This window comes from Centropristis striata, chromosome 6 (genome assembly GCF_030273125.1).
Source record: "Centropristis striata isolate RG_2023a ecotype Rhode Island chromosome 6, C.striata_1.0, whole genome shotgun sequence".
Taxonomy (NCBI): Eukaryota; Metazoa; Chordata; class Actinopteri; order Perciformes; family Serranidae; genus Centropristis; species Centropristis striata.
The window spans coordinates 8,768,037-8,777,738 of record NC_081522.1 but is presented as its reverse complement, the minus strand read 5'-3'; positions in this window follow the sequence as shown (position 1 = coordinate 8,777,738).

Below are 9,702 nucleotides of genomic sequence, written 5' to 3'. Positions count from 1 at the left end.
GTTAATATGGTGAGCACGTTAGCAAACAGTTGTCTGTTTACACATCCAGCAGATCGGCATACGATTAAAATTGGTGCCATCCAAAAACTCTTCTTGGTGTTTTTATTTATTTATTTCTCTATGTAGCTACCTAAAAGGAATGAGCAAGTACATCATTATCTGTATCTGTTTGACCAACTAAAGAGTTTGTATTGGTATCCATACTCTAAATGGGCATGGTTTAAACAGGAAGCGGATGGGACATAACCATAAGTTGATATTTTAAGCCTTAACTTGATACAAGTTGATCAGAGGTAGCTATATATATTATTTATTCAAATCTATTTAGAGAACAGACTCAAAATTGAGTTTCAGATCAATGGGCCTCATGCAAAAAAAAATTATAAGAATAGGTTTGTTCTTAAGTGGCCTGTATAAGTGATTTAGGAGAGCTTGGCGATTCAATATTTTCCTCATATTTTGAATTTTCTCTGACGTACAAACACAATTTATAAAAGGTTCAAATCTATTGTAGGCGGCATGAGAAATTTTTCACTTATGCATTGTGAATTGCATTACCCTGAAACAATTTTGAGTTTGAAAACCCTGTGTAAATTTTAAAGTGAGAGAAATTTAAGATAAGAATACCAATATGTTCTTGCATGAGGCCCTGTTGTTTTTGCTCGCATGAAAAAATGAAACACTTTACAGAACACAGCAACCCAATGAGGATTTATATTCATCATGAGCACAGTGTAGCAGGTTTAACACTTTTAAATGAAGAGGGGTGCCAGTCAGAGTCAAGGCTGACAAATAATAATGAGATAATAGAAATAAAATAGCTCCATCAAACCAAACAAAACAGCAAAGCAGACAGCAAGAAGCAGTTAAATATACATCATCAAAACCAGCACTGCAAATACAAGCAGACCATAATTTAATTCAATTTTCAGTAGGTGCTTTCAAACCATAGACAGTATAAATAATGGACATAGTGACCGTGACATCACCCATTGGTTTGTGGACTGCCTGTTTGAAGCATCAAGTTCGGCATTACACTTGTCGGCATCTTGCTTTGCCATCTTTGGAGGACTGTGGAGGAGCGAGAGGGATCTGATGACACTGACTACACGTCTCTCTACACCAGCAACTTGACTGAGCGAAGTCGCTGCTAATTCATGTTAGCATTAACTGGAATGTTAATTTTGGCTAGCAAAAAACAAAAACAATATGTATGTTACTCACCTCAGAAAAATGAACAGCGACTCTCTGGAGTGTCTATTAGTACAACCAAATGCTGAACAAGACATTTAATGAACAAAATGTTCCAATAAACTGTCATTAAATAAAAACAGTGTGAAAGGGTAAAAGTTATGAGATGAAACCGAACGGAAACACGGACGACAAACAAGTTCACAGCTTGATACCATAGACATGATAATCGTCTATGCTGGATACGCATTGCTTTTCTTCTCTCTCATTCTCTCCTGATGACGGCTCGCCTTGTTAGTGACCTGTCAATCAAAGCTAGCCACACCCCAAATTATTTGATTCTTTATCTTGTATTTTCTTTTAAACAGGGCCATTATTTACACTATTAACATCAAATTGTCTTGAAAAAGATTTTTTACTAGCGATTGAGATCTGAGATAATAAATAAAGTGAGAAGTTGTCTCATTTTGTATTAAAAATAATTGACCGAAATGCTTCTGCAGCCGCTGTCAGCACCCCCTGATGGAATTTTCGGCAGAATGCAGCTTAAGGCACTTCCTGGTTTGCCTCACTGCTCAGACCCGGAGGTTGCTGCCTGTTTGAATCATGCAAAAGCTCAGTTCCATTCAGCTAAAAATCCGCTTTGTTGTCCCCACAACCACCACAAAATTCAGTCCAGATCCAGTTTACAACCACAACAAGAAACTCAACTAAAAAGTCCTCTCCGGGTTTTCTTGTGGATATGCCTTAAAACAACACAATCAGGAAATCAAAAGAGAAACAGCAGCATCTGTAGTTGCAGTTCAGTAACAGCAACAATTTACAGTATCCGGGTATCGCCTTTTCAACCAGTCAACCAGGGACACTCCTGTAGACTCTCCGGTGAGGAGGTGCCCGCGCTCAGGTTCAAACGGTTCCAACCTTCAAACCGGTGTGCAGTGGGCCGTGACCATAGACTGTATATAAATAATGGACATAGTCACCGTGACGTCACCCATTGGTTTGTGGACTGCCCGTTGGAAGCCTCGAGTTCACACTTGTCGGCATCTTGTTTCCGATACGGGGAGCAGACCATATGTGGACTGTGGAGGAGCGAGAGGGATCTGATCACTGACTACACGCCTCTCTACACCTCAACCTGACTGAGAGAAGTCACTGCTAATTCATGTTAGCATCATTAACCGAAGCATTAACTGGGATGTTAGTTTTGGCAAAAAACAAAATGTACGTAACTTACCTAAGAAAACTGAGCAGCGACTCCTTGGAGTGTCTGTCAGTCCAACCAAACGCTGAACAAGACATTTTTACTGAACAAAACGTTCAAATTAACTGTCATTAAGTGAAAATACAGTGAAAGGGTCAAAGTTATGAGACCAAACTGCTAAACGTCCTTTTTTTATATCTACATAACGTTATATATAACTTTATTTGTAGTGGTTTGACAGTGCCGGGGTGCCAGTCAGAGCTAATCTGACAATTTTCTTTTGTATTTTTTGAGTTGTCAACCTTACACAGGACCCATGCCTACCCATGCATGGACCCTACTAACAACCAGAACTTAAGCAACCTTTTTCAAAGTCGACCCCTTAATCACAAAACACACACACACACAAGAGATTGCAATTCAACACAGTGTACTATACAATTCAGTGCCCCAAACACAGCCAATTCACACAGCCCAAAACACCAAAATTTGTCTCTTTCTTCCAACCAAAAAATAGTCCTTTTCAGGTACCCAATAAATAAACAAAAGAGTCCGTTTTTGAAAATAAAAGTTGGTCAAACAAAACCCAAACTAAGTGGCGCCTCCGGCGTCTAATACACCAGCTTTGATCGGGGCTTTATCCCTTTATCATAATTCCGGGGCGTCCCCAGTATTATGACAGCATCGCTACAACAGTGCAGTGGATACGCATTGCTCTGCTTCTCTCCTGATGAGGGCTCGCCTTGTTAGTGACCTGTCAATCAAAGGTAGCCACGCCCCAAATCATACAATTCTTTATCTTCTATATTCTTCTAAATGGGGCCATTATTTGAACTATTAAAATCAAATTGTCTTGAAGAAGATTTTTTACCAGTGATTGAGACTATAGTGTTGTCCTAAAAAAATTCTGAGGTAATAAATCAAGTGAGAAGTTTTCTCATTTTGCACTGAAATGAATGGACAGATTTTTTTTGCAGCCAAAGTTAGCACCCCCTGCTGGAATTTTTGGCAGAATGCAGCTTAAGGCACTTCCTGGTTTGCCTCCATGCTCAGACCCGGAGATTGCTGCCTGGCTGACTTACCTTTTCCCTTGTTTGGCATGTGTGTCAGGTGTCAACCAATCAGCAGCAACGTCCATATAAACCCCAGTACTTACAAACTGTTCTATACGGAAGAGGATTAGAGCCAGGTACGAGAAAAAAATAATGAGAGGAAGAAATAAAATGAATTATGCATTTCAAGAAAAAAGTCAAAATAACAAGAATAAAGTCAACCTTTTGAGTTCAGTAAAGTAGACTGCAAGCTACAGCCTGATTTTCCTCAATATATGTCTAAAACATTCAAGTAAATTACATAAAAGATTTTCCCAAAATAATAGTTGTGGTAACCTACTACCAAGAATAGCTCATTTATGTGTCGGGGTTTGGTACTACTATACCCTTATAATAATATTATAAGCTTGTATATATTTGTTATAATAATATTATAACCCTTAGGTTACAATATTGTGGTAATTGCTCAATTTCTGACATTTCTGACAGTCTTTCTAACTGCTCAGACAGACACCTTTCTCTGAAGACAGTGTTCCTGTCCAAATATGTGAATACCTTCCCAACTTTACAGAACACAAAAAGTTATTCTCAACATTATATTTCGACTTTATTATCCTCATTTTGACTTTTTCTAGAACTGCATAATGGGGAAAAAAATCCTCCTGTCATTTTTTCTTTCTCATACCTGGCCTTAATCTCCTTTTGTAGTTCTAAGACAAGACTGAAACTGAAATCATCTTGAGCTTATCACATATAACTTTTGACGAAACCTCGCCTATGATAAAGTCGGTGTGATTGTGTAACACAACAGGGTGTCTAACGCACTCACGTTTCCCTTAGAAAAAGGTTTTGCAACATTTTGTCCGGGCTAAATCCGCCCTGGCATTTTTCTCCTTCACTGATGTAGGCCCTGGCGGCGACTCACTAATAGATATCTTGGAATTTCCTCAGTTAACACTTTACCACTTTGATTGGATTATTGGGAGACTGTCGCCACAAACTCTTGACAGACAGGCCACGAGCAGTGATATAATTCTGACAGCTGGTTGCTACAACAGATATTGACACATTTTATTTGTGTGATATTTGTAAAAAGTGTGCTTGTAAAAAGTACATTATGTTATGCTTGCTTATCCAAGAATCCAGCTCAACCCTACTGTCACGACTACAACCAATAACTTTGGTGCGTAGCTATATCATGTTCTATGGCACCTGTAACATAAGTACCTCATGATCTTTAGTAGTTATTGTACACCAGACTATCTAATCTTAACAGTGTGGTTTTGTTGCCTAAACGTAACCAAACTGCAACAACTTGTTTAAAATGATAGCTGTTACAGCGATGACTTCATAGACAGCAACAGTATGTGACGGTGATTGACAGATAATTCACCCAATCACCTGCCTTGTATTTATTTTTATTTTTTTAAGTGCTGCTCTTCCAGTTTCCTCTTCAGATGTTTCTGTGTACCAAACCATATGGCGCTTCATGTTAGTTATAATCACTATCGAACAAACAATTAACTAAATATTGCTGAAGCGTTTGAAAAAATGTCTTCAATTTATGTGGTTTTAAAAATTACACAGTGGGAGTTTAATGATTCTTATAGCACAGCCTTGTCTCATATCTTCTAGGTGCAGTAAATGTCACTGTGGGATATTTGATGAATGGAACAGAGATTGCTTTCAATAAATGGTCATGTATTGATTTCCTCTGATGATCAGTCATCATCATGCCTGTCACTACATTTGTCCTCCAATCTTTCCAATAAGTCAGACTTTACATCCATTATCTTTCCCCTCTTGAGGTATGACACATCTACTGCATGTATCTGATGGCGATATGGGACGTCTGATGTACATAAAATGTTAATGGTATTCCTGGACATCATGTCCTCATGAGTAGCCTGCAGCAAGCCCACACACTAAAGACAACATGCTTAATTAAATTCAGGGGGCCCGAGATGGGCCTACATGACACTAATGTGGTCTGAACCTACATGATAATGTAATATGCATGTTAATAAAGAGGCATCTAGTTTAAAGATTCTAAATAATGTAGGCAACACATTATTAATCACTAGCTGAGAGCACGTCTAGAAGACAGAGTGCCTGCAACGCATGCATTTTGAAGCAATCCTGATGAAATAACTTGTGTCTGTGTGTGTGTGTGTGTGTGTGTGTGTGTGTGTGTGTGTGTGTGTGTGTGTCTGTGTGTATGTGTCCATCTGTGTGGGTGTTTTAATCTATGTACACCTTGTGACTTTCACACGCGGCAATGATGCATTATATTACATTTTCTCATGCAGCGATCAAAAATGACATTCCCAGCATCAATTTGCTGCGGCACATTTATTGTAATTCCTCTCATCTTTCCATCCTTTACACAGCACAGTGTACGGTGGGTACATTCAAAAGGGGTTGACTGTATTATAATCAAACTTTGATAGAAACTAGCTGTGGCTCTCCCACAGATGCATGCATTAGAGTGAGTCCTGCTAGTCAGTCAAAGGACAAAATGCAGAGAGGGAATGTAAATCAAAGGGAAATCACAGCATCATGCTGTAGCTGTGAATTTCACCATTACATGGTGTGATGTGGGCTGAGGCGCACACTACAGAGATCAGAGGGACAACCTGTACGTTCACAGCTTCCCTTTGGTCGGGCCGGCATGAGATCTCACCATGCAATCCTGCCTTCTTGTATTCAAGATTCAACAATTAAGTTCGGCACTTGTTTAGGTTGTAAACAGTCAATCTGTGCTCATATTTGGAAACACGTTGCCCTTTCAAAGCTCAAGGGCCACAGCATTATTTATCTTGGCCTGATGCTGTGATGAATTAGTGAATTTCTGAGTGTGCCTTGAATTCCATTATGCTAATATGAACAGACGGCCCCATCTGCAAGGAGTACCAAATAAGATGTTTTTTTCTGTTCAATCAAGCTATTTCTATCCGATGGAGCACAGATTTAAACCACCTGTACACATATTCTAATACACACATGACTTTCATAGAAGCACTGTGACCATGGCTGGAGAAATACTCTGTAATAGGAATTGACATACTCACTGAAATGTAAAAAGCGGTGCATGTGGTGCCCAGTGACCCACAGGCCCCTATCATCTCTATGTTAAAAGCTGATTGAGACCAATGACTTTGACTCTTACAGTAAGAGGGAACAAAAAGTTACGCCTCCATTTCAAATCAGCCTGAGTTTCAACCCACACACAGGACATGCTTCAGTGATCTGAGAAATTACAGGATACCACCCCTTCCAATTTCGCCATCACTGGACCAGACTGTTGCAGGCTTTTGAAACAATTACCCCAAGGGGACCAGAGTAACCTTGTTTATAGCTCATTGAGCATCCACAGTTCCAATTTCGCACAGGTAATTACAACATCGTTATCTTCTCCTAAATCTTCACCAGAGGTGTTATCACAGAAAGCTACCTTTTGGCTCAGCTTTGCCTTTTGGACATTGATCGAAACAAACACGGCATCAGTATGCCTGTGCATTTCTTGGACGGGCTTATGTTCATTCTCCAGGTGTCGGTGACCCAGCGCAGCTTGCTCACCCAGAACACATCAGTCAGACTAACACACATCTGTCGAATCGGTCCACCCACTCCATCACAGCCATGGCTGGTCTCTCTCCTTGAATGTCCCGCCCTGCTTGGAGAGGACAAACAAATCTTCTGATTTGCCTCTAATCTGCAGTCTACCCTCAGCGTGGGCCACCGTCAACCCAGCACATCAAGGACAAGCACTCCACAGGGGGGGTATCCATTAGCACAGCATCCAGCATCCTGCTTCCACCATAGTGTGATAGGGACAGGGCAGAGGGATACGCTCCAATTAGAGATGGAGACATGGGGACTTTGCCCCTGACATGTCCCTGCTGCTACACAAAGAAAGTGTGAGCACACCTTTCTCATGTGAAAGGAAGGTTTTCCTTTCCGTTATGTCTCCTGCCTTGGGCTTTTACTGTTCATTCACCTCATGAAGTCAACCATTTCACTTCATGCTGTTTTCTTTTTATGTGTGTGGTGATGTCCGAGTGTGTGTGTGCCTGAAAGTGTGAATGGCTGGTCAAGCTTATGTGTGTGTGCATGTCCAAGGGAGAAAATATGTGTGATCTTGTATTTGTGTGCTTGCTCTTTGGCACAAGGGTGAAAATACTATCGTGGGGTGGTGTTTGGCATGCATCTCTCGTCCAAAGCTTCCATCAACAGAAATCCATCCCTCTACATAGTGCAGCATGTTCAGCTTGCCTGTATTGGGTTAAGATCGGTTGGACCAGCTTCATGCTTCATGCATTTGCATGCCGCATGAACACAATCTGCTGGAGCCCAGTGGGACCTTCTTCCGTCCATTTGCATTGTTTTTACGCTCCTACGCCAAGTGAACCAATTTGTGGTCATAGCCCGTCTGATTTTTAATCAGGATTTGTGTACATGAGAGGTAAGAGACACAGAAGAAAGCATAGCAACAACACTCTGCTATAAATATTTCATCCTTGTTCTATATGAATAAAACACAACATGTTCCTGATTCAACCACAGGACAGCATACCTTTCCCTGGTCCCATGTGTATCTGCTCATTCTAAAGGGGAGCGATGAGCACTCAGATATGAATGAGCTTTTCCATTATAAGCTGCCTCCTATTGAATCCAAACTTTACCAATGGTCTTGCCAGTGCAAGTGCAGAATTTTACATAAACACAGAGGAAAATCCAGTGTTTTGGTTGATTATGCAGTGTATCAACTATGCATGAAGCAATTACATAGCAGGGCCTTGGGGCCTGGATGGAAAACGAATGGGTGAGTTCCTTCAACGAACCCTCCCTCCATTCTCTCTACATGTCCATTCATTAATCCAGCCGGGCGGCCATTTGTTTGTGCAAACATTCGTTTAGCTGTTTGTTTGCCTGTTCGCTCAGCCATGGAAGTTGTTTTTTTTTTATCTGCTTCAAGAGACGTCACAGTCTTGTGACCCAATCTATAGGGATTTCTAGCAGAGTTAAAGAGACTGGCTGCATTGATAAATAAAGGTCAAAGGTAGAAGAGGCAGGCTTGCGAAAGAGGCTTGTGTTGACATACGAAGTGAGACGAGAAATAAACCGTGGGATCTGCAGAGGCTTGGATTGATTGGAATTTAGAGAGAGGGAGGAAAAATTAAATTGGGGGGAAAGGAGGAGGGAGTGAGAGGCTGGATCAGAGTAGATGGAAATAGAGAAGAGAGCAGGAGTCAGCATGATAGGGGGCAAGCCGGAGAATGAGATTTTTGCCCCGAGAGCACCAACTTCAAAAGCTTTTGGGCATGCCTTTACACAATTTTACTCTTAACATAATCCAGATTTCTGAGAAGGCAGTGTGTGTGTGTGTGTGTGTGTGTGTGTGTGTGTGTGTGTAAGAGAGAGAAAGAGAGGGGATGAGGATGAGAGAGATGTAAGAGAGACAGAAGCATCTCTGTGGCAACCCCCAGTGATCCTCCTAGAACAGAATTAATAAGTCATCACCCATTTCACTAAGTCCAACAGTTATGATTGCTTTGAATGTTAAGCTATACACTGCATTAGCATGTCCTTAATGAATTTGAAGCAGCTATTGACCCATATGCAGTGTGTGTTTTTAGCTTGTTTCAAATGCACTTTTATTTGCTTGTGTCTGTGTTTCTGTGTGTGTCTCTGTGCCTGTCTGTCTCCCTTTCTTCCATCTGGATTCTTTTAATCCTATTCTCTTCCTCTAATCCATCTTTCTCCCTCTCTTCCTCCCACACTCTCTTTGCCCTCTCCTCCCTCCTCTCTCCCCTTTTCTATCTCCCCTTCTCTCTCTCTCTCTCTCTCTCTCTGTTTGCTTGATCGTTGCTGTCTGCATAGCAAGGACCTGTATCTTCCACGCGGTTGTGATTCACTTGGCAGCCACTCGAGATAAACATGTTGTGGTGGACAGACGCCTGGGTCCCGGTCCGGAGGAGCAGGCTGACGTGGGTGGGCCCTGCCCAGGTCCCAACGTCAGCATGGGCAGTAGCGGGCAGCGCCAGCCACTTGGCCAGATGGTCCGGAGTCGAGCTCTCGCCACTGTTCATCAAATGTACCCGCTCGCTCTGTCTTACCTCGCCATGGCCCCCAGCATCATGTCACAGTGGAACCAGAGAAAATTAGCACCTAATTATAGGCTCCTCTCTGTGAAGAATGGTACTGGTGCTAGTGGTGTGTGTCAGCGTGTGGAGGCTGGGTGGTTGACTCACC